Source organism: Amblyomma maculatum, chromosome 1 (genome assembly GCF_055883805.1).
Source record: "Amblyomma maculatum isolate TAMU_Amacu chromosome 1, ASM5588380v1, whole genome shotgun sequence".
NCBI lineage: Eukaryota > Metazoa > Arthropoda > Arachnida > Ixodida > Ixodidae > Amblyomma > Amblyomma maculatum.
In genome coordinates this window covers 43,913,549-43,939,947 of record NC_139344.1, presented here as the reverse complement: position 1 = coordinate 43,939,947, position 26,399 = coordinate 43,913,549, and the positions used below count along the sequence as shown (strand labels likewise).

General features: G+C 45.9%; 2 long non-coding RNA genes across 2 annotated transcripts; one reads left to right on the top strand and one right to left on the bottom strand.

Moving 5' to 3' along the window:
* The first annotated feature begins 7,210 nt into the window (after positions 1 to 7,210).
* On the top strand, positions 7,211 to 14,936 carry LOC146202239 (uncharacterized). Its single transcript, XR_014703666.1, has 4 exons — positions 7,211 to 7,348; positions 7,706 to 7,812; positions 8,872 to 8,963; positions 14,886 to 14,936. It is a non-coding gene; the product is annotated as an uncharacterized LOC146202239 (long non-coding RNA).
* LOC146202238 (uncharacterized) lies at positions 10,003 to 26,018 on the bottom strand. Its single transcript, XR_014703667.1, has 3 exons — positions 25,956 to 26,018; positions 25,114 to 25,193; positions 10,003 to 10,145 (listed from the first exon to the last, which is right to left on the bottom strand). It is a non-coding gene; the product is annotated as an uncharacterized LOC146202238 (long non-coding RNA).
* Between the last annotated feature and the right edge of the window lie 381 nt (positions 26,019 to 26,399).

The following is a 26,399-nucleotide window of genomic DNA, read 5'->3' as shown; positions in this document are numbered from 1 at the left end:
GGGGCTGTGGACTGCCGGCGGAAACGACACCGACACTGTAAGCATGCGGATAGTGGGAGAAGGAAGAGGGGAGGATAAAGAAGAAAGAAGAGAATGCAGATGGTCGCTCGCGTCCCGCTGCCGCCAACGCGGCATCCATCTTGGCCAACTGGTTTTTCGACCGGTACTGACTACAGTGACGGGGCCCGTCACTTTAACAAGGCCGCTGCAGTGACGGGGCCCGTCACTTTAACAAAGGCGCTGCAGTGACGGGGCCCGGCACTATATAGGTAGAGTCCCTAGAAGTATTTGCTAGTCTGCCGTCCGAGCGGAGTTCCCTATGGAACCGGTTGGCCGCTTCCCGGATGAAAGCGCAGGGGGCGCTGTACGCATTCGGAGCGTGGTCGCGTTGTGTACATGGGGTGCTGTGGCGGTTGGGCCGTACTGCGAATCTGCGCCGCGCTGATCCGTTGGTGCCGTGGCAAGGCTCGTGCACCACGTGCACTTTTTTTTCGCTCGCGAGCCTGAATGCGCGCAAATTAGCTAGCATGTGTGCAAGTGTGCAAGTGTGCCTTTTTTATGGATATGTGATCGCGTCAAGTGCAGAAAACGGGGTAAGCGTGATAGCACGTGTTTCTTGCCCGGGTGCAAGACCGGGTAGCGCTCGTGCAAGGTGAAATGTTCTCTCTTCAGGACACCGAAAGACGCAAGGAAGAGGCAAGAGTGGGAGCGCAACATCAAGCGCGGCGGCAAAGGCAATAACATTGTTTATTGTCTCAGCTAGGGCATAAAGGAATATGTAAAACGAAAATTAAAAGGCGTAATAAATGAAAGAAAATAGGCTGGCTGTGTTTTAATAAAATTCAAGAGAGAACGATGATAAGGCCCTTGCGTGCAAGCAATGTACGAAGATGGGTTGCTCGGTGAAAGGCCCACTGCCGTCAGGTGCCGATATTGTCGGCTTCAGTGGCGGGCAAACCCACAAGTGGTGAATTTTGTGAGTTGCAGACCGGAAATCCTGGACGTTGATATAAATATCGGTATATATAAATATCGGATGATCCGGATCGGGGTGGCCCTCACATTACTGTAACACGAATAAGCTAGTGTCGACGTTTGTGAGCGACACTTCAAACCCTGCTTTATTGAGCGAAGTTTTAAGACAGGTAAAGGTAATTGAGATTCCACGGGATGTTACGCAACTCACGAAGGATGCCATCTCAACGCTGTTTCCTGACACTCCAAAATACTTGTTGAAACCCCTGCCTCTCAAGAGAAAGGAGCGCAACTTGTACGAGCAAAAACAGTCAGCAGGGAGACCTGCAGAGAAAGAAAAAAAGTGCACTGATCCTGAAGCATCAGTGGAGCCAGTTGAAGAATACAGCGGTGGTGGATCGTGTGACGTGAGCCTGCTCCAGGAATGCAGAAAGCTGCATGCCACCGCCACTGGGGACAAATGTCGATCTTTCTGATGTTGAACAATGAACATTCGCATAGTGCCACTCAAGCGAGGACGAATCTCCGGAGGCAATTGCCATCGGCGAGTTCTGTTCCATCGCAGTGGTGAAGCTGCCATGAATGCTGCTGTGTGCATTCGAGGAAACAAAGTCAAGGAGATAGCTGTAAAGTCGACAGAAGAGGTAATTAATCTTATTCAGGACATTGCGAAACTCAGCTTGTGTCCTGGCAGCGGATTGAAGCCTATTACCAAGACCTTTCCCACCTACAATGGGCGTTACTTAATTTGCGACGAACTGTACCATTATTTCTGATGCAACATGCATATAGCCTGCAAATACGTGCGAAAGTTAACTCAGAAGACCCTGTCAAGAAGAAGAAAAAATTAAGAAACAGACTTATCAACCGACTAGGCGAGGTAACAGTGTGAGTCCAGATACCTGCCCTGACCTCACCTACATTAAAGGAACAAAGCAGGCCGAGTGGGAAAATCTGCTGGAAGACCTAGGCAGTGACCACTACATACTAAGAACGACAATTGAAGCAGCCAACGTAAAGAAGAAGATCGGAACGGCCCACCTTACCAACTGGGACGCCTTCCGCAAACACTGCGAACAACTAAAAGGGGAAATCACTTCCGTGGAGGAGTGGGGCCAACAACTGAAACAAATACAAGAACTCTATACGAAAGAAATAGATAGAACAGAACAAGTACCGGAGGTGGACAAGCGGCTGCTCGGGCTATGGGAGGCAAGACGCGGGCTCACCAAACGCCGGAAAAAGCAAAAGCTAAATAAAAAACTCAAAAAGAGGATCGCGGAAATCACGATAAAGGCAGAGGAGTACGCAACACAACTGGCCAGGCAGGGATGGCAGCAGTTCAGCAGCTCAGTGAACGGCACGCTCAGCACGGCCAATACGTGGCGCATACTAAAGGCCCTCATGGACCCAACCAAGACAAAAACAGAAAGTGGCAAGGCAATTCAGAAATTGGTCCACCAGTACGACGGAACAGACGAAGAACTGCTAGAAGCAGTCCGCATCAAATGCTACGGAAAGGACAACCCCCAGGGCTACGACGGGGAGTACCAAGGGGCGGACAATCCTGCAATGGACAGGCCGATCACGGGAGAGGATGTCCAGGCGGCGATAAGAGCGACAACACGAAATACAGCAGCCGGCGCAGACAAGATCAAGAACGCCTTGATTCGCAACCTCAGCGACGAAGCAATCGACCAGCTCACGGTGTACCTCAACATGCTGTGGGCAGAGGGGATGGTCCCGAAGGAGTGGAAGCACGCTGTCGTGGTTATGATACCCAAGCCCGGCAAGGAGCTTCAGATAGAGAACCTGAGACCCATTTCCCTCACGTCGTGCCTTGGCAAATTGTACGAGAGAATCGTCACCAGGCGAATCCAACAATATCTAGAAGCCGAGGAGGAGTACCCGCACAGCATGTTCGGCTTCCGGGCGAACCTGTCAACGCAAGACGTCCTACTGCAGATCAAGGAAGAAATCATAGACACGGCACCCAGAACTGGCGAAAACATTATCATGGCCCTGGACATCAAAGGGGCCTTCGACAATGTTAGCCACGAAGCCATCATGGAAGGCCTAAACAACGCCAATTGCGGAAGGAGGACCCACGACTACGTAAGATCCTTCCTATCAGAACGCACAGCGACAGTGGGGTTGGGAGACCTGCGAAGCGACACCTTCACCACCCCACGAAAGGGCACGCCGCAAGGATCCGTAATCTCACCAGTGCTCTTCAACATTGCGATGATCGGACTGGCCAGAAAACTCAGCAAGATCGATGGCATCCAGCACGCAATGTACGCCGACGACATTACGGCTTGGACGAATCGAGGCTCGCTAGGACAAAAGCAAGAGAGACTGCAGGAAGCAGCAACATGTGTAGAAGAGTACGTGAGAGAAAGGGGCCTAGCCTGTGCCACGGAGAAGTCGGAACTTCTTAGGGTAGGGTCCAACCCCACCAAGGTGGACCTGACAGTAAGGTTAGAAGGCCAAAATATACCGGAAAGGGACATGATACGCATCCTAGGCATGTGGATCCAAGGAAGCAGAAGATGTACCCACACAATCAGTTTACTCAAGACGTCAACAGAACAAGTAAGCCGCATGATAAAGAGGGTATCGCAGAACAGAAGCGGGATGAAGGAAAGCGACACGATCAAGCTCGTCAAAAGCCTGATAGTCAGCAGAGTCACGTACTCGTTGCCATACCACCGCATGACCAAGAAAGACAAAGAACAGACGGAGGCGCTGCTAAGAATAGCGTACAAGACGGCACTCCACCTACCAAAAAACACATCAAATGAAAAGCTGCTACAAATGGGCCTAAACAACACATTCGAAGAACTAAGGGACGCCCAGCTAAGTGCGCAAATAGTCAGGCTCCAACAGACAGTCACCGGCCGCAAGCTCCTAGAGAGATTAGGACACGACGTAGAAGGGATCGTAGATAGAACAGCCGCCATTCCAGACGAGGTCCGTCAAACACTGGATGTCAGCCCCCTGCCGAGAAACATGGATCCCAACCTCCACGCCGCTAGAAGGCAGGCCAGGGCAGACTATGTGCAGCGGAACCTAGCCACAATGGAAAATACGGTATACACAGACGCGGCCCTATACCCATGGGACCGCAGGACCAGAAAGTTCAGAGTCGCAGCAGCAGTGGTAGACCACATGGGGGAACCAATCAGCAGTGCGACGTTAAGAAACTGTACGGTAACGGAGGGGGAGGAGGCTGCCGTAGCTCTAGCGGCCGCCGAAGGTTACCGTAGGAACAAGTCTCTCATAATCCTAACAGACTCCAAAGCAGCATGCAGGAACTACACACGGGCAAAATAAGCAAGAAAGTGCTGAGCATCCTCCTCGAAGCAAGGCTTCCAAATAAGACCTTAAGACACAGGATTTTCTGGATACCGGCACACACCGGGATAGAGGGTAACTCGAGGGTAGACAGCCTAGTTCGCGAGATCACGAACCGAGCAAGGCAGTCAGAAGCCCTGGAGGACCCCATAACGGTGGAACCAACGTATACAGAAATACTAAACTGCCACAGAGGGCGGAGATTCAAATACCCACCACCCCACACATCATTAACACAGCACGAGGCGGTCTGCTGGCGGAGACTGCAAGCAGGGACATTCCACAATCTATACATACTACACAAGATGTTCCCTACACAATACAGGAACACATGTCCGTGGTGCGGGGCAACCCCCACACTATACCACATCACATGGGAATGCGAACGAAACAGAGCCTTCCACAAACTAAATAACCCGAGTGCGGAACAATGGGAGGGTCTGCTGACCAGCAGCGAGCTCACGGCCCAAAGGGCACTGGTGCGGCACGCCTGCGAAGCAGCAAGACTCAGCGGTGCCCTGGAATAGGGGCGCCGACCTTGTGAAGAGGCCGAAGATATGAAGACATCGGCCCGCCGCTAAAACCAGAAACTTTTTAGAGCAATAAATGTTTTTTCTCTCTCTCTCTCTGTCTCGAGCAGTTTGCCGTATGAAGGACAAGGTGGCAAAGCTGGTAAAAGCTCTCGGTGAAATGAAAAATGAAAATGAACCTTCAAGGACAGAGTTTGAAAGAAGTGTTAGTGCTCTTCCTCTCAACTAACAGCTGGCTGTTAAAATATGTTTTAGAGGTTGCAAAACGGAAGTCAACAAAAGTGATGGCATATTCTGATGAGTGCACTACTAGGCTTCCTAAGTACCAAAGAATGCCTATCAGCAGTCTGCCTGAAGCGCGGTGCGATTTGAAGGGCTCGGGTTCCCATCTTGCGTGCTTTAATTGTGCATGCATCCGAAAGTTTCTAGTTCTACATACGTGTTATAACTTAGCTAAACGTCCGAAGAAGTTAAGATGAAACTATAGTGTGAATGAAAACGCCGGCGACAGCGCTCTGTTGCTCGCACACATGGTCCTTGGAGCCTAGAATGTGCGTCTAGTATAGTTCTCCATGCAAGCGCAATTGTTTGCACAAAATCCTCAGAAATCTTCATTACAATACGGCACGGCGGTAGCTTCAGCAGGATAATAGGGTATAAAAAGCAGCTTCGTTTCTACATCGGCTCAGGGGCATGCGCGCAAAACTTCGCTCACGAAAAAAAAAAGTCGCATCCGTGGTTATGCCAACAACTCGGCTGCGAATTCAATATTACGACTAAACTGAAATCAAAGACTAAAGAGCGGCATCGCATGTACAAGGCACCTGACAATGAGCATGCAGCGAATGCATTTCGAAGCGCACGGGCGCGCGCGTCGTCTGCTCCGTCAGCAGTGGCGCACTCCGGTTCACCGCAGCGCCACCGCGGCGATCATTCAGCGGCAGCCCCCGCCGTGGCCGGCGGACGACAGACTAGCAATATTTCTAGGGACCCTAATATAGGGCACTGTGCACAAGTTAGCACAGTGACAACGCCATTGGGTGTGACGCATGCTTGCATTGGCTTCACTTTAAATGTGCATCTGTCACATCTGCGCCAAGAAGTAAGGTGTGGTTTTGTCGAAATTGTTATACATGAGATTTTTGTCTCAAGATATGCAATGTTTCCTGTTGATATTTTGTCGTATGTTTAGTGTATAAACTGGGAAATGCCAGCTTTGTTCTCTTCATACATGCATGCACAGAGAATTGTATATTGAATTGTATACCCCTCGGCCCTCGTCTCATCTTTAAATAAATTGGTGTAAATGATTTTTTCTCCTTTCGACTCGGCATGACTTGAAGCCTTCATTTGCCAAGCATATGAAGTGTACCGTTGAAACATTCTATCAAGGTAAGATACAGATATGCCTTAACATGAATTAAATATAAAAGGTTTTAATCTGCCGGCCGCTACCAAGTGTTAAAAATTTATGCAATTGAAACAAATAAATTTGTGCAGTGATACATATATTCCTTTAATTGCGCAGCACCAAGTTTCTAACTGCCTTAATCTTTCACGAGAGGTGGACGCTGCACCTACCTCTACGCTATCGCCATTATGTTACCTAATACTGGAATATGCAACGGTTCCTATGCATTTCTTACTAATGTCATGTAACGTCACGTGTGTGTATAGGAAAAAGTCCCAGGACGGTTAAGCCTGTGTAACGCGAGATTCAGCAATAGCTGTAAGGAATATATGTGTAAAATATATATCTAAAGCGTTCGGGATTTATACTCCTGTCACACGGGCACTTTCAATCCTCATTGAGTAAATGCTCATCGAACTCAATGCAAATCGGAGGTTGTCACACGGCCACTTTCAAGCGCAATTGAGTCCAATCGGGCTTGGCCCGATGCCGATTCCCCAAGCGCGCTTGAGGTTTCAAGTAGACTCGGAAAGCGGGCTTTAGCACTCTCGCTCTCACTGAGCTATAAAAATGAACACAAGTTACTGTAATAAAAACAAATTTTATCGTATCAATTGCTAAAAATGCATGCTAACAGATATTTAGGGCACTGTGCTAACTTGTGCACAGTGCCCTATATAGTGCCGGGCCCCGTCACTGCAGCGGCCTTGTTAAGCACTGTAGTCAGTACCTTTTCGACCTGCCGGTCGCCACCGCGCGATCTTGGTAAGCTGCGCATGCGCGAGAATAAAGAAGGTAGGCGAGGAGGATCTGTTTGTAGTCTGGCGGATGTGACGTAATAAATTGCTTATTTTTGTTTTTTGCTTGCGTGTACTCTCGAACCCAGACGTTTTTTTTTATCGCCGCCGCAGCCGCAGGTGCTTTTTTTTTTTTTTTTTTCCTTTTCAATTTTGGCGCGCAGTGGTACAAGCAAGCGGGAGGCTTGTTCGCGCCGTGTTTCAGATTGACCAGACTGGAATGTATTCTGCAAAATAGACTGGGCGGCACCCATCCTTGCAAGTTTCTTCAGACTTTCGTAAATACAGCGAAAATGCAGCGCAAAACACTTACGGTGGCATCCCGTACTTTCCTCGCCAACTTAGGAGAGCTCATGGCGCCGCTCTTCTCACGTTACAGCTTGTCTGGAAAGTTTTTCTGCATCGATGCGTTATTGCTAAGTGATCTCAATTCTTTTTTCGGCATCTTGCTGTGAGTTGGTGGCTTCAAGTGAAGCGTAGAGGATCTACGAAGCTCTTTTCCGTGCGCCAGGAAGCAGTCCCTTCAATATCCATGCTTCGATCGGTCGCCGGCGGCTCATTTTCGAGTGCGCCTCCGTTTTGCTCCCGAATAGCCCTGTCTTAGCAAGAGCAACCATTTCTATTTTTTGTTTCAGTGTGTGCCGAAATACTCTTGCTGCACAGCGATTTTGGGATCTTGGCTACGTCGCAGCTTCTGCTCATGGGCTCTCCTGCACCATGAATGCCTTGTGCCTCATGAAAGGTGGGTACAAAATGTGTGCTGGCAAAAACAGGTTGCTCCACAAGAGCGCTACTATATGAAATCGAAGTGACCTTATTTATGAAGCTGGCACTGGGCATGCATTTCGGTCAGCACCGTGACAGCCAAAGCAGTAGAAAAGGGTGAGGGGGGTGGGGGTGCCAGTACATATCTGCCGGACTGTTCTGACCACTAGATAGGACTAACCCGGTCATACGACTACAACTGTATAACATTTTAGCTAAGCGTGATAATATTAATGACATTTTTGCATCAACTCTAGGTGAATTCAAATTCTGTTTCTAGTTATGATTGTATATTGTCTTGTGCACCATACAAGGTAATTGCTGTTCATGGGCACGGTAAAAAAAAATGTTTTTCAATGTTCACCAGCAAATCTACTCAGTGACAGTGCTATTTCTGTGGCCATTGTATAGATCCTTTTTGTATTCCTGACTAGAGCGGGTGAAATCGCTTCTTTCAGCTGTAGCGCGTTAACAAAATAAATGCTGGTGCATATTTTCCAGTAGCTGTCAAATACAGTGAGAGGGCATTCAGGTGCACAAGGTGGGACTAGGCTGAACCAGTCTGTTCCATATAGAGATACTAGTGCCCACGTAGGCCTGTCATGGTAGAAAATAGAATTGTATAATTGCGCGAAGAGCTTTCCAGTAGCATGCTTTGATAGGCTAGCTGGCACACCACTGCAGTGTGGTTTGGCTGTGCGAGCAGGCCAAGGACGAAAGGAACGCACATGGAAATGCCAAGTTTGTTTTATCATTTCTTCATCTCCGTGTTTCTTTGGTTTACACTGCCAAATCATATTCACGCTTTCCTATATGTTATCTTGCAAACAGCAAATGCACTGCTGACACTAGGGGCAAATTTTATTTGCTCTTTTTGGTTGAGGCCAATTTATTTTACTGATAGAACATTAAATGTTTCCATGTGAGTGCCATGTGACAGCTACTAGCATTATACTTTCATTCTGTGTTGCAGCGGGATCATTCATGTCTTACCTTTCCCAGGAGCCGGCATTTATTGCATTGTTCCGATTTCCAGGCCCTTCCCTGTTTGGTGCGTGTGCTGAAACAGGAATCCCTTGGAGGCGATTTGCAGCTTTTGTTCATCATCTTGATTCCGTCCCCACATAGGTAATAGCCACTGCAGTGGCACAGGATTAGGGTGCTCAATTGTTAAACCCAAGGACACAGGATGAAATCCTGGTTGCGGCAGTCCCTTTACAATGGAGGTGAAAAGCAATGCCGTGAACTGTGCGATGTTGACACACATTTAAAGTTAAAGACAAGGTTGTTGAAATTTCTGGAGGCCTTCACTAAAGCATGTATCTATGTCCCAATATGGAAACAGTCTGTCCGGGCAATGGACAGGGAGAAAATCCAATGAGGTCATTGAGAGCATATTTACCACAGTAGCAGGGGTGAATTTAGGTGCCTACCCTGTTGGGGGGGGGGGGGGGCACAGCTAGTATTATTGCGACATATCTGTGTGCTTCCATTTTTTTACATAGTGGCCATGCAGACCAGTTGGTGCAAACCTAAGTTGCTGGACATGGACATGGGAAGCCAAGGACATGGGAACTCAATACAAAGAAGTACATGGGACAACACTGTTTGGTCTGAGACCCATTTCCAAAGCATTTCACCCCAAAAGAACCAAGCATCAGGTCAGGGGAAATCCTGTACCAGTTGGAAAACTGTTGAGTACCTGGCGGCACCTGGAATCAAACCTGGTACCTTCTGAACGCGCAGCATTTCTTTTTCTTGTGTTCCTGTGTCTTTGGCTGGTCCAATATGTTAGATTTAAGTTTAGTACAATACCCCAAGAAAACAAAAATGACAAAATATTTTTGGTCAGTACATAATCTAATTGCCCACTGTTCTTTTAGTTTTCATGGCATTGTTTGTCATAAAATATATATCCATGAAATTTGTTGCCGCTTAACTAAATTTGTGCAGAGCTAAACACAAAATTTCACCGATCCAGTCTTTGTGTGTGTGTGTGAGTGTGTTCAGGTAAAGACTATCAGTGTTACAGAAACATTGTTCTACATGCTAGTTTAACATATTTGACAATGGCTAAGTTTCAGAAATAAAAAGCACAGCTATGAGGTTCCTGAAAATTTTCAGACAGCTCGTCCCAGTGTATATTATTTTTTTTAAGAACATTGGTGAGTATGCTGAGCACTGATGTCTTCTTGCAATGAAATTTTTTCTAGCTTGGTCAGTTCTTTCAAGAACAAACTTAGTATTATCCTTTAACCATAATCATCACGGAATGACACGGATCTGGTGTGTGAATCCACCCCAAGTGCTCTGTAAAAAAAAAAAAAAAAAAGACGAAAATGTACTGCATACACCAGCGCACCTTTGACCAAGGCCTTTCTGAATTCATGAACGATCATTAAGCTTTTTTAAGATCTTCCAAAGCCACGTTGAGCACCATTATAACGAGAACCCGAGCAAGGGCTACTACCCCACCAAGACATGATGGCCTTGTGACAGAATCTGCCTCACATTCAGGAGGTACCAGTTTCGATCCTGGTGCTGGTGGGTACAAGATTTCTCCCGGCCTGATTCTGGGCTCTTCTGGGATAAGATGCTTGGGAAAGGTATTCTAGTTCTTTTCAGGAAAAGGGTCATGAGCCAAAATTCACGATTCGTTCCACCATTAGACAACCCTAAGTCCGCTTCGTGCAGCAGAAGCCCATATGCAGTTCCTTTTTCCTCCTTTCCTAAGCCATGAGCCCTGGTAAGCCAAGCACCAGGCTGGGCCATAGCTGGTACACATTTGAGAAAATTGAAAGTGGAAGTCGAACCCACCACATTGCTGTAATGTGGAATGATGCTGAGATAAGGAAATAGTGAGCCAGCACTATTACTAACTATTCAAGAAAGACTACTGATTACTCACACTGTGGTTCATTAAAAGGATGTACTCAGGGGTGCAAAAGCTCAAATAAGATTTGTAGCGATTTTTGGAGCAGCAAAATCTTCGTTTTAGAGCAATAAAATTCATATTTGGAGCAGCTCACAAGAAAAAAAAAATTAATTCAAATTTTGGAGCTGTTAAACATGGAAGAAACTTTGCTTTCGGCACAAAAGAATGAAGAGGTGTGAATATCGGACTGTATGAATGCGATCCAAAGGAAATCTAGCAAAGGCCACCTATCACCGATGCTGCGTGTATTTATTTTTGTAAATAAGCTTTTTGTACTGCTAGGCATGCTATCACACACACAAAAATGTGAATCATAAAATTGAAGAGGCTAAATAAAAAAAGCTAGAGAATATGCCTTTTTTTTTTTTTTTCATTTAGCACGGTTTGACAACCTTAATCATGGGACTTTATGTTGCTTGCAAGGCTCAAAAAACATTGTTTTACTCTCTGCGAAATCCACAGCTCGTGTCGTGCGAGGGCAGCTCCGAAAGAGCTTAATTTGAAGCAGTGACTGCGATCAGCCTGTGTCCAGAAGCGAGCGTAGTGCAAAGACAAAATGTTGATTAAAAAGCAAATACAGAAACAGACAAAAAGAAACGCCGACCAAAAGGCGAAATGGCAAATGCCGAAAGCAAGTTTTAAGCAAAGAAAACCGACGAGCGAGCACATCTTCGGCTTGTAAATTATACTTCTTGTGGACTGGCGGTGGCTTTGACACAATATTTTGATTAAGGACAGGTGGACGATTATTAGGTTATGTATTTCATGCACAATGCATACCTTATAGTACTTCAATGTTGCAGCATGCATAAATGTTAATTTTGGCAGTCTTGGGCTCCACTACGGCATTATGGAATTCAATAGCTAGGCTGCTGTGCGTTTCTCGACCTTCTGATGTTCGAAATAAATTTCACATGTTCCACCTCCAGTTGTATTAGCACGAACTTCGGCGGTGATGCAGGCATTGCGAAATCAGGGGGTAGACGAGTCGTATGTGAAAGTGCTGCAAGATATATTTAGTGGGTGCACAGCAATCATAGTTCTGCATAAAAAAGTAACAAAATTCCCATACAGAAAGGTGTTAGACAAGGAGACACGCTCTCCCCAGTACTATTCACAGCTTGCTTAGAGGAAGTATTCAGAGACTGGAATGGGAACAGTTAGGGATCAGGGTAGATGGAGAATACCTCAGTAATCTGCAATTTGCTGATGACATTGCCTTGCTAAGTAACTCGGGGGATGAACTGCAAATAATGATTGATGACTTAGACAGGAAAAGTAGAAAGGTAGGCTTAAAAATCAATATGCAGAAGACTAAGGTAATGTTCAACAGCCTCGGGAAGGAACAGCAGTTTATGTTAGGTAGCGAAGCACTGGAAGTAGTAGGCGAATATGTCTACATAGGACAGGTAGTAACCGCAGACCCGGACCATGGAAAGGAAATAACAAGAATAAGATTGGGATGGAGCGCATTTGGCAAGCACTCGCAGATTATAACTAGCAGCTTATTGGTGTCACTCAAGAGGAAAGTATGCAACAGTTGCATCTTACCTGTACTCACTTATGGGGCTGAAACGTGGAGGCTAACCAAGAGGGTTCTACTTAAGTTGAGGATAACTCAGAGGGCTATGGAACGAAAAATGGTAGGGGTAACATTAAGAGATGGGAAGCGTGCAGAGTGGGTCAGAGAAATAACTCAAGTTACCGACATTCTAGTGGAAATTAAGAAGAAAAGGACATGGGCAGGACATGTAATGCGAAGAGAGGATAACCGATGGTCGCTTAGGGTAACAAACTGGATTCCAAGGGAAGGAAAGCGTAGCAGGGGGCAGCGGATGAGGTTGAGAAGTTCGCAGGGGTCAAGTGGATGGGAGAGGCCTTCGCCCTGCAGTGGGTATAGTCAGGCTGATGATGAAACACAGAAGCCACCTCCTACACTATCTGATGATGGGAAAGTGAGACTATCGACAAGACAGTATAAGAATAACCTTAGTGTACATGAATGAACCAACAGGATATCGAAAACTTCCATGAGCCGCATAAAAAACTAAGATACATCCAATAAAAACATGCAGCACTTAAAATGCAGGGTTGAAGTTTTGCTCCAAAATCACAAGTACCACTATGGCCCACGACGAAAGCAATAGCAGTGGTGCCTTGTCGCTCCCCACTTGCGTTATAGGGTTCCTTCAGCGCATAGACAGTGACTGAACTGGAAAGCGGTGAAAGCACATTGATGCAAAGAAAATATGAGTAGCCATTGGAATGCCATGACGCCATCTCAAAATAAAACTAAAATGCCAGTGACGCATGCTACAGTGTCTGAAGCATCGTGATTGGTTATATCACGGCCGCAGAAAGTTGTCACTGAGTATGGCAAACTTTTGTGGATAGTCAGGGCATTTTGGCACAGCATGGCGCAAATTTCACGCTTAATGCACAGCTTGGTGCAGAAATATGTAGCCGTATCAAAATATGCAATTGGTGCAGCTGTTGCACCCCTGTGTGCTGTCCGCTCATCATTCTTGGATATTCAGGCACCAAGCCGCTTCTGCTCTTTGAGGCCTGGGAGAGGTCTGGTGTCTTTGCCTTTTTAACTGCTTGGAGCACGACAGATTTTATTAACCCTATTCAGTATGCCCACTCTTTTCACTTCCATTAATAGCCTGGTACGCAGATTTAGGGTGTCTTTGGCAGGCGCACCTCCTGCATATCCTCCAAAACCTCTAGCAGTCTCTCCACTGCTTTGAAGCTCCGTTCGATCGATAGCCTTTGTCCTGCGAAGCTCCCTAGAAATTAAATACTGAAACCAAATACTAGAAACCAAATACTGTGGGAAGTCTCATCCTTTATAGATGTATCGCTGTCATACCTGCTTAAGTGCTTCCGCACTAACTGGGAACCAACATGGCGGCCCACCAAGCCTGACTGCCGTTTTTAACCAAAATAGGGAACCCTAGCATGAGATTTCACCACCCGAAGCCGGGCGCTGCGGCGCAACATGTAGGCTCCCTATCCTCTGAATTCGGCGCCATCTATTAGTGTTGTGAGAAAGTGTCTGCTGTCCCATATTGCCTCCGAGATCATTCCCAACGCTTGCGGGGGTGATCTCTGAGGCCATGCTTCCCGCCCTTCCTCGCAAACATCTCCTCGCCTTCGACTGTCTTTTGACCGAGCCGCTTTTTTAAAAGAGCGAGAATGAGTGGCGACTCACTGAGCGGCCACTCTTTTGGAGAGCCGCTGGTTCAGTGAGCCATCGGGAATCGTGAGCAGCGTTTCTTTTGGAGTGCTGTTAGGAACCGTTCTGCCAGAGTTAGGTCTTCTGTTTGCTGCTACTTTAGCGCCATCTATTAGCAGTACGAGAAAGCAACTCCAGTGGTCAGGCACAGGTGGATTGGGCCGGCATGTAAAGAAAAGAAAAAAGTGTGCTGTCTGCACAATCCTTCGCACGTAGTTGGTCGGCTGCTTCGGCGCCGTGTTGAGGCTCCGCGCCGGCGACCTGGCAGCCGCAATGTGTGTATGCTTCGGGTGGTCGCCGCTGTTTTTGTGCGTCTTTTGTTTTGCTTTCAATAATTGCTATGTATAGTTTTCTCAAGCTGCATTACAACAGGGCGAATGTGGAATGCATGGCCCCTTCCGCAGCCAGCCCAGCAGAAAAAAAATATCTGGTTCAGTCATGAACAGCACTGACTGCTGCAGCGCGTCGTGTGCTCAAAACGGGAACAGATGCTTTATGAAAATTAAAACCACACTTCACAGCATGAATGGCGAGCGATTCGGCTTGAAGTAGATACAAAATGAATGAATTAAATACGGTCGGTGTATGTATGTGGCGGCAAAAACAGGAAGGTTGAACAAGTTTGGGTTAGGGTACTGGGCCAGAAACCTGTTGCCAGGAATAAAGGAAGCAGTGGGAGAAGCCGGGGCGCTGAGAGCTGTGGGCATTGAGAAAAACTGTCGCAAAGTTGAACAGGGTTATAGGAATATACGAAATACGAATCAGCTAGAGAAAGCATGTGGGGGGAGGGGGGATTTAGAAAGTGAAAAAGGACTAACGCGGACTCGAGCTACAAAGAGCACACTGCATTAAAAAAAATGATGCATTTATACTTCAGGCTCCTCCTGAGTTCACTGTCTCCGGGAATGTAAGAGGGACCTCGAATCAGGTAATCTGCTTTCTCTATATTTATAATTCACTATCTATATCTGTCTACATTGTCACTGTCAGTATTTATTAACAGTCAGTCCACAAGAGATTTTGGGCTAGAGATTGATGGCCCAAAGTATTTATTAAGGATAATTCTCAGTGTGTTTAATGATGGCCAATGTTATTCAGATAATTTTGAAAGGATAGGGTATCAAAAGAACGAAGTCCTCTCTTGGGGAATGGGTGCACCTCCAGTAAATATAGTGGACATAAAGAGTAAGAATCGAGTCTAAAAAAATATGGATGTTGCTGTTTACTGAGATTTTGTAGTCACCATTAGGGGAGATAGGATGGACACACAAATATTTCCACGCTTTCGTTAAATTTCGGCAGGTCGAATGGGTGCGTATCAGTGAACGAGAGAGAGGCAGAGTTGGCTTTCTCTCTCTCCAATAGACCACTGTTCGCTCCTGAGCGACCCAGGCTTAAGTGAGCCGGTGAACCGTTCAAATGAGCCGGCTCACTTCAGTAAGCTGAGCCGTTCTGAGCCGCTTTGCTGATCTCTAGGTCGTCGTCTCTTCAGCTCACTGTTCCTGAGTCTGTGTCGCTTGGATGGTAGCTATTGGAAGGTACTCTTGAGAAGATAAAGGTGGCAAACACCTGCCACATGGCGGCTGCGACGAGGCACTGGCTGGATTCCCAGGATGTTTTACCCAGCACCTCCACCAAATGTAGCGGATGAAATGGGTTTAATACAGGTCAACGTTTGAATAATGAAGGCTGCTTGCAAACGGCCCAAAGCCCAGAACAGTCTGCACGCATCTCTCTCTTCCTCGAACTCCTCAGTAAGCACTTCCTCATTTGAAAGTAAAAATGGGGTATTTCACATATAAACCTCTGGCACCCATTGCATTGACTTATGCTTTAGTCCACTTCAGCAGATCATAATGGTTGCGGAGCACTGCAAGTTTCATTTTCAACCGTCAAAATGTGGAGCACATGCAGTCGAACCCCGCAAAGGAATTTTTTTTTTTTTGTTCCCGCGAGAATTTCACTCTTGCAAAAGTTGACAAATAAGTAAATATTAGCAATTGGCAATTCAGCTATAAGTTGTGATGACTCAAAAAGTGAGCATGAAAACGGCGAATACGCACTTGTCAGAATTCACAACCAGGCCGTGCTGTTGGAGGTGCTGTAAACTGCACGCAGGTAGTTCTCGTTATCTATAGACATATTGCTGACTGTGTTCGCATACATCAATGATCGATGTATGCGAACACAGCTGGGAGGCCTCTTGTGACCTTAGCAATGAACTGCTGAAAGGTTTGAGTTGGGTTCTGAAGTCCAAAGGGCATCCACACATACTCTAACAGCCCAAACGCAGTTGTGATGGCTGCTTTAGGTATGCTGGCAAACACAGTGGGTATCTGGTGATGTGCCTAACCAGGTCCACTTTGTTAAAAATGGTGCAGCCATTCAGATGTGATGTGAAGCAGTATATAGCTGTCGTGGACAGTCTTGGTATTCAACACTTCATAGTCACCGCACGGACGCCAGTCACTTGGATCTTTTTTTAGATATGAGATGGAATGAAGCCCATGCGCTGGATGATGGGCGTATAATGTCGAGTTGCATCATGATTGAACTCCCGTTTAGCAGGTGACCACCAAACAAGAGGTGTGATGGTGCTGGTGGTGTTGGTCACACCATATGCTTTGGTGGCTCGGTGAGATTGAAACGCTTTGCCAGTTACTGAAATCACACCGGGATGTTCTCAAAGGAGGTGATGGTATCAGCATGCCGATGCCAGTGGGGACAAGGTTAGACTCGACGCCAGATATAGATAGCCGAGTGAAGCTGTCTGTCGGGCTGCATGCTGAATGAAGCCCAAGTGAAAGTACGATAAGAAATATGCGCTGATGATTGGGTCAACATCAGCGATGACGAACACTCATCAAAATGTGTGGCAGGGTACCAAGTTGAGGGTGAGGGAGCGAAGTCTATATGTCACTATGGTCGAAGGGATGGCAGCCCGTTGCGATTGCGCCGCAAGCTAGGCAAGATGGCTTTTTTTTTTAAGGATCACGCTGACCTCTGCACCATTGTTGACAAGGAACGGATTATGACAGGTCTTGTCAATTACCACAAATGGACCCCGCCGGGGTGGCGCAGTGGTTACGGCACTCGATTACTGTTCCCAAGGACGCGGGATCGACTCCCGGCCTCGGCGGCCGCTTTTCGATCGAGGCGAAAAGGAAGGCGCCCGTGTGCTGTGCGATGTCAGTGCACGTTAAAGAACCCCAGGTGGTCGAAATTTCCGGAGTCCTCCACTACGGCGTCTCTCATAGCCTGAGTTGCTTTGGGACGTTAAACCCCACAAACCAAACCACGAAAGGTGGCCGCATTGGGGAGCCACGAGTTGCCATTAATGGTCTTGAGGGGTTTTTCCCAACCACGAGACATGCACTTAGTGGCAGGATGTAGGAATTGCCAGTCATACCAGCAGTGTTAAGTTATGGCTCTTTGTACGCGATGGAAAGTGGTGACTGGAATATGGTGAATGGTCTCTTGGGACAGGCTCCTGAGTGTGTCAACTGAGGTAGTAAGCTCATCAGTACAGGCCTCGAGGCAGGAAATTGCCGAGTCTGCCAGTGGTGAGACAGCTGTGGCTTGCTGGAAGGCCACCTCATGAACCTGGTTGGTCAGCTCCATGGTTGTGTCACTGGCCGCTGGGAAGGCAAGGTGCAGATGCTTGGGCATCAGCAAGAGCTGAAGAAGAGCTCTCGAAGCAGCGGAACATGGGTGGTGAGTCCTCACCGAGGAGCTGCCAAATCCGGTGAAGCAGTTGTGAAAGGCGACAGTCGTCAAGGTCCACCAGTAAGGAGCTGCTGTAGGTGAGAGCGTTCTTACGCCATAGTTCTCTCGGGTACTTTGGTCTTGAGGTGCTGATGAGGGCATCTCCCATGAGTTTATAAGAATATCCTGCAGGTCACTGATCATGTCAGGAGAGAGCGCAGATACGACATGATTGTACTAAATCACCTTGTGAGGTGATGCAGTCAGTACAGATGTGCACGGGCCGAAATTCTGAGCACGAGCTAGCTTGGAATCTGTGTTACAGACCAGAGTCTAGCATGGCAACGTGTTCAGACGTAAAGGGCACACAAAGAGCTATTTATGAAAACTAGAAAACGCACTCTAGATATAGGTATCCTATCAGTCCTCTTTGCAACACACAAATTTTTATGCTAGTGTCAGTAATACCGAAAATATTGGCGACTGAAATGGCGCTCGTCCTCTGCACGCTTAACCTGACGCACGCCGCCATGGAAGAAAAAAAAATGAAAACAAGCTGAGACGGCACCCCACCACGTTCCATTCTGCCCGGGTCACCTGGGAGCATCCAGTGAGCGGGCACAACCAGCAAGCCCCGATGGAGGTTTGCGTGGGGGAACATGTCGCCCTAATCAGTTGGGAGCTTTAACCAGGAGCACTTTTTAAAAATTAGTTGTCAATTGTCTCCACGCAAAGTGTTTAAATTTGACTCAAATACTCACAAAGACCATATCTATAAATTTCTTTCACTAGAATATTAGAGCAAATATTGTTTAATGGCCCTTTAAGGCCCTGGTCTGGCCCAGAATGATACAGAAAGAAATAATTTCCAAATAATGAGTTGACCTTGAAATGCTCAGTTGTCGCGTTTAAGATTGAAATTTGTAGAATATATAGAGGCACAGCACAACATAGAATTATATTGATTTTTTTATATTATTACGCAAGAACAATTTATGCATTGATGAATGCTTAAGACATTTGTGGCACTTCTGGATTGTGAATCCAGCAACGCTGAAGTTGTTTTTACTGCTGTAACTTGTGGCTGCAATGAATAATGTGTTCTTAGCAAGAAAGGAAAGATTTAGGTACATGGTTTCCTCACTTCACCAAAAACACGCGGCCTCTGAGCAAGGGGTTGATTCTGTGGCCAAGTACTCGGTAAGCTTATCTTGCTTACTGCGTGTCTTTCATGGCACCGACAAGGTCGTGGACCGCAGATGCTTTGACTAGGTGGTACGGCCCATTTCTACTGAGGCTTGTTGAGGCCTGGCACAACAGACGTGGAAGAGCTGACAGCATACCGCGAATCTGGAAACTGATACCTAAACATCTGCCGAAGAGGAAGAGACAAAAGTCAAAATTCGATAGCCCACAAGCAGCCCTTCTGCTTGGTCGTTGACAGCTAGCAAAGATCTGTTCATGCCAGGGGTGTGTGGTGTAAAGGTGCATAAACATCTGTATAGAGAATTCACACACTCTTGTGTGGGAAGGATGCTGCAAAATAATGCTGTATTGTGACGCCTAGCACACCACAACCATATTCGTGCCTTTAAAAAGTTGTGAATACTCTGGATTGGTGTGTCCGGCCTGGCCCCGCCCAAGCTTGAGGCACAGAGCTTCTGAGCGGCCAGAGTACGAGCTTTTGGGCTAAACCGAGCCTTCGCACACCTCTAACGGTAAGGGCCGAGTTGTGCCTCAATCTGGAGAAACCACATTTGCGGGTTCTGGGGTCAGAAGGGTGAAAGGCAAAGTAGCAATGATGAAACGTTCTGCGAGAGTAAGGGTGGCTCTGTAGAGCAGGTGCCGGCTTCAGTCATCCTCTAGTCCTAGGCAATCAGTTGTAGATGTGGTGCTCTAGGTCGCAGGGAAATATAAGCTTCCCACACATTTTAAGGCATAACCAAACTACTGAGCTGTGGCAGCACGTGCCTCCGGCCCAGTACATTCTTTGTTGTCCTCCTCTTGTGCAGCCGCGCTTAAGGCACAGTCAAAGAAGGATGCTGCAAGGGTAGCTTTTCTAACCAATTGTTCCAGTTTATTTTTTCTGATATTTTATGTCGAGCTTCTGTACTCTGTGAAATTTCTGGAACTCAGCGGAGAGTACTATAACTGTCGCAGCATTCAACAAATTCTTTTATTACAGTTCTGTATTCTCTGCATGAACAAGACAAATTTATATATAAAAAAAGGAAATGAATACATAACTCCTCAGGGCTGTTTCTTAGACTAGTTAGTGGGGTTTACTCATTTTGGTGAGGTCTGAAGTGCAAAACAGACAGTGACGTGAAAGAAACACAGGGCAAAGCGCTAACTTGCAAATGAATACTGAGCTCATAAAAATATTAGGGGAAGGGGGGGGGGCACTTAAACTCTTCCTTTAAGGTCATGGCATGCCAGCGTTAATGGCGCCAGTTGCCGGTTTTCCTTGTGGACCTTCGTGTAGACACACTTTGCCACTCACTTGTTCAGAAGCTTTTAACTTGCGGCTGCATTGTCCCATACATAGTCGCAAGATACCACATTATAAAACCACCGCGACAAAGATCTAAAGCACCATTTTAACCAAGCCACACAAAGGTATCTTCGTGGCCTAGGGGTCCTGAAGGGCTGGATTCCGATTTCACTCTTCCATGTCACACCTGTGTTGGCAGCGCCTACCAATTCGGCCATGCCACGTCTCATGCCATCACACAACTCAATGACTAGCCATGCATGACCATGTCGTCTGCCAGCTACCACTTGCCAGAGCCATGCCCATGATTTTTTGCTCATAATGCGGACAATGGCTTTTCTGGGGGACGAAGCCTTTAATGGTGCTGAATGGGAGAACTAGGGTTGGAACACTTTCATCCAGCGATAGAACTAGTGCAGCTTCTTAGCACCAAGAACAGTCAAGGGCAGTCCAGGCTGCACTTCAAAAACACTGCATAATTGGTGTTTCACTCTTTTTAGCAGAACATTTTCGAGAACACTGCAGGATCTGCACTGGAGAAATGCGTAAGCATGCTCATTGCTGTGTTGTCCGCAAGATGTGTCAGCGGGATTCCGCGAGTAACAGATACTGCACCTTTCCTTTCCTGTAAACCAATTATAGAAGGGTGGTGAACTGTGATGCGTTCAATGGAACACTGGTTGTGTTGCATGCATGCGAGAGGCATGCGATGTACCATGTGCAGCAGCAATGCTCAGGCTTTCGCAAGATCAAAAAATAGCGCAGCTACTTGGGACAAACAGAGAGGAGAATAATGGACAAGCGCTTGTCCGTTATTCTCCTCTGTGTTTGTCCCAAGTAGCCGCGCTGTTTTTTGATCTTGCAATGCACCAACTAGCTCAGATTTCCGTTCTTCAGGCTTTCGCATTTCTCCACTGCAGATCCTGCAGCGCTCTCGGAATTTTTCAGATTGCAATTGGCTGATTACCTCTCTTTACACACTTTCTAACCATTCCTACCATTTGTGCACGCAAATCACGCCCTTTCCCGCTCGTTCACGTTTCAAACATTTCAAATTTCCCGCCACTGGAAGTTAGTACCACGTGACCCGTTTGAATGTTGCCATTACCCCTCTAATTAATTACCTAGTTAACCCACATGCATCAAATTATTTACCCAGCAAGATTTTTTGGCCCATTCTTTTTCTTATAACTTGTTTCGTTCAAATGTAATTGTGATGACAATTCTGGTGACATGAAACTGCTGACATACCTACATAATGCTGACGCATTAAAATGGCAGTGACAAAGCATTACTGCCCTGTGCAGTCATACCTATTTGACACATGGTGCCTCTGTTGCCACAGAGGACATGGGCTCAACTTCAATGTCTTAGCCGTGAGAAGCTGAGGAAATGGAGGTTAGCATTTCATTTACAATCATGCCAGTCACAATACTGCGGTCTGGCTAGCGGTGGTGATCGTTCAAGGGGCAGAACATGCACACCCTCTCTTGGCATGCTACTGCACTACTCCTCACTACTTGGCATCTCTGCTCCCATCCGCCTAATGCAATGAACTATACGAGTACTGATGCGACAGCATTTGCTGACCGAGAAGAATGTCAGGCATTCGGCGTCAGTGTCCATGCGAAGCCTTCGCCTACTAACTGTGGCAGGTGGTGTTAAGAGGTATTTCCCGCCCTCCATTTATGGGAGAGGAGGGAGATATTTGGACACGAAAGATTTAGCAAAGTTGAACCAAAAGCCACGACGAATAGAAATAGAATATAATCGGGATTGGAATAATTGGAGAGTGAAAAAACGATGGAATTAAAATTGGATTGGTTGAAACATTCCAAATTGACTGGCTATGAGGGACGCTGTAGTGGAGGGATGCAGATAATTATGACTAAGTGAGGTTCTTGAATGTATGTACTCTGAAATCTCACAGCACGTGGGCACATTGCATTTTGTCTCTATTGTAACATGGCAAGGGTCGAAGCCGGGTTTCCAGGCTCTGTAGTCAAGCACCCAATGACCAAGCCACCACAGTGCACAATGAGAGTAGTAATACATTGGTGAGTGAATTTCGTCTGCAGTCAGTCGAACTAACCGTCCTTAAATTTGTTTTTCCTACAACAAAACTTCCTATGAAAATGCTCTTTATGAACCGTTCCCAGCACTCAGGGGTGTCAGGCATTGCCCCTAGTATGTGGGCAATTCACTTCTGATCTCTTCAGTAGGCACTCCAATCCTGAGTGACCCTAGTTCATTGCTGCAAAGTGGTGGCTGCAGGAGACAGGATAAAATGGAAAAAGGTCCAATTGACTTATTTTCAGTAATGCTACTGCACATGTGCGAAGCCTTCTTCTTTATTTCTACATAGTAGGGCAGCAGTTCACTGCGTGTGCGAAAACCATGAAAGATGTCTGCTGGGTCATTGACGCGACAAACTGTTGCGCAATAATTGCATGCATTGCTAGCATGTACTTGGCCCTCAGGACCACATACATTTTCCCTGCCTGCTATTGCAACAAACGAAAAGACGCTGCCAGGTTTGCCTTCTAAGAGATCAAGTGCCGCTTGGAAAATAAACCCACCCTACTATTGTGAAAGAATTTCTGCAGAAAATATGTGAGGGAGCCTCGGTAACCCGCCCTGCCAAACATACCTTGCCTGACGTCTGCAAGAAGAGGCGCGATTGGAAAAAGGTCTATAGCAGAGCTACATTGCATGTGCTTAACAAAGTTGTTTGCTGGGTTAACTAGTATAGCATCCTAAAATTTGAAAGTGCTTGGAAAGACAAGGACAAGAGAAGTGGACGAGACAAAAGCGTTTGTCCTTGTCTTTCTGAGCATTTCACATTTTAAGACTGCAAGTGCTGTTGTGTATAGCAATAAATTTGGTTATTCATAATTTGCCTGTTTTTTATTCTTTTGTTGGCTATTCATGACAAGCTTACAGAGGGGTATTTACATGACCTCACACGTGCCGTTTTATTGCCCAGAAGATAGCTTTTGCTAAGAAATCCGGAGTAAATTGTGGTGAGCCGATGAGACATGCATAGCAGTTTTTTGCAACGCTCCATGAACAGCAAATTGGTGGCCACTGTGATGTTGGTGAATAGACCAAACGTGCACGCACAGTAATGTAAACCAATGTAGTGTAAACCAAGGATTAAAAAAAAAAAAAGGCTGAGCACTGCAGCTTACTGAAACCGACAACATATTATTCGTCTTCGTGTAGTTCTGTTTGGAGTATTCCTTATATTTTATCTAATTGGTTAATTAGTTGAGATTAATTATTCAATTTTTTTTATATTCAGTTTAGGCCCAAGTACCCTTAAGTTTTAGAGGGGGTTCAAGTACAAATGACCCAGTTTTTTCTACTAACATACTTCCTGCATGATTGTTTTTTCCAGCATTTAAACAAAGTGCGCAAATATGAAAGGAAAAGAAAATACCACATGACTACGGTCTTGCTTTGCTAAAGTTTGAATTATCCGAATTCAGGTTTTATCTTGCATGAAAGATGACAGAATCCTCTTCATGAGTATGTGGCTTCCGCCCACACTGAAAATCCGGAAAGTCCGTCTCTCTTTTTTTTTTTCCGAATCAATGAAGCATACACGCCCACTGTTTCAAAGTGAGCAGCCACCGCCACTGTCAGCCAACCCTGACAAAGCTTTTATCGAGCTGTCCCACTGACAAAATTTGGCAATGGCAAACACAATGATGATCCCCAAATTTGGTCCAAACCACCCTCAAAATTTGACTTCGTCCGATTTGGACCAAAACCGACGTTCAGGCTAATTCAGCTATGTCAAGCATGATGGTGACTTTCAAATTTAGTCCAGGCCACTCTCTGCTGAAGCTGGATTCAGTTTATTGACAGGCACACTGGACAGCACTCAAAATATTGTTATGTCACTAGTGAGATCATGTATGTAACAATACAATAAAACAAGGTGAGCGCTTGTTAAAGAACAGAGAGCACGTGCAAATAAAAAAATCAGACTTTTTCCCGAGACGTGGTTACGTGGTTACAGGGATGATGACAGTGTTTCACCGCAAGAGATTCCTTCAGTCGTTTTTATGCAATTTCAGTGCCAAATTAAAATAAATCCTCAATTCTTGGATATTGTAGTGCTCGATCTATACTAAATCAGACATTTTTTTTTACACCATAATCTAATTTAATACATATTGTTACATTTTGGTCCATGTTTTGTCCCTTTACAGGTCCAATGGGCACATTCAAGTGCAAGGCCCTTAGTAACAATTGTGCAGCAGTAGTACCGTGTAGCTGTGCACTATCAGACATAAAGGTCCAGTTCTGGAAGGCCTTTTTGGTGTCCATGGGATCGAAACATAAGTTATAGTCCTGTGCATTGTTGATAAATTCAGCCTAGCCCCACCATCCACTGGTTGTCCTGGTTAGATGACTTGGTAGACAAACTGCCCCACATGAGTAACAGTCCAGGGTTCACTCCTTGGACCACGTCAAATTTTTCACTACTGAAGCTTCTGGAAAACTTATATAGCTTTTCTTTTTACCTGTGCTAATGAGTAAGTAGCCTCTATTTGAAGTCTACTTTATCTTGTTTCCACTAAGTATACATTTGACTGATCTAGCAGTCAATGCGTGGTACTACTTTCTTTGATACACATCGCATAATTCAGCACTCTGCCTGAGATGAGCAGTGCACCTGCTGCTAATCATATTGCTGTAACGAATGTAGCTCAGCCAGAATGTTCTCCTCAGTTGAGCAAACCAACCGTTTTCTGGTCGGAGCATTTCATCAATTAAAATAATTAGTGGACAACACACTTTGAAACAAAATTATCTTTATTATTTCAATCGGTAAGCTACTATCATTTGCTTACCATGCATGAAACATTTTGTAGATTTTGAACTGTATACTCACCACAAGATGAGTTGAAACGGTTCCGACTGATAACAGCTACAAGTGAATGGCATCCATCCTTCCACCAGTGTTCTTGTGATCTGCAAAGAGCAAGGCTCCTGAAGTGAAAGCTGCATGGGCCACAATCTCCACACGAAGTCTTGTATCAAGGCATTTCTAGAACAAAAGAGTTTATTCTAGTAATGTCCACAGGCAGTTCATTGAAAGGTTTTGCAGACACAGCTGCTTCTAGCCAAGGGGAGCTTCAGTTTCTTGGGGTGTATTACCATTTTGTTTTTGTTCATGAACTTGCCGCAGAATACATATCTTTATCTGCCAACAGAACTTTTTTTTTTATGTACTTTGTTCTTTTCAAGGCTGAAGCAGTACAAGAAAGAGAAGGCTGCAAAATAGATTGATTCTTGTGGTAAAGTATGTGAAGTAAATGAAATAGGCTTCTGCCACAGTAAAAACCCTCCACCTAGTAAACAATCTATTTCACTCCGGCAATGTAGTGCAAAGAGCGACGTGTCAAAGAACGCGAACTAAAGAAAACTAAGCGCTGTTAAAGCTGAAAACACCATCGATCACTTCAAGTCTTGCGTGCACGTTTCTGTACGGTCCTGTCGTTTTTCAGAGAATAACTGGCACTTTTTACATCGGAAACAATAAATTACTTTCTTCCTGCCGATACATTCCGAACATGCTTTTAGTGCGCTCGCCCAAGTTCTGTACTTGCCCCCACGCATTGACATTATAAATGGCACTGAACCATTTTAACCTCGCAGAAGCCGCTGAAATCATTGTACTCTCCTAAGCTCGTTTCCGATGCACGGACATTTTTTAAATAGGAGCGAACTTACCAAGATTAGGTGAATTGCGCGTATCGGTCGGTGGTCTCGGTTCGCCGACGTTGCAAGTGTACGACAGTGTTTTAGCACAGTGTTTAAGGGTCTGGTTTCCGACTTATAAAAACTGGGAAAGCATATGACAACCACAGCGGTAAAGAGGAAATGTAACAGCATAATAACAGCGCATATTTCTGCCTCTAACGCCGTACGTTAAATGCTTCAAGCACGGCGCCATGAAGAAAAATGCAAAAGCGAATGCAGCGCCACTACTGGAAATTACAATTGCAACTTCATGGAAAATATTAGTAACAGAAAAGAGTTCCCTTCTGAATGACATCTAACGACATGACTTCAACATTTAGAACTGTATTCTTGATGAGAAAGCTGAGTATGTTGCATCCTAAAGAGAAAAAAAAAATGATTGGTAAGTGCCGCCATCTGCACCGCTCGCAAATG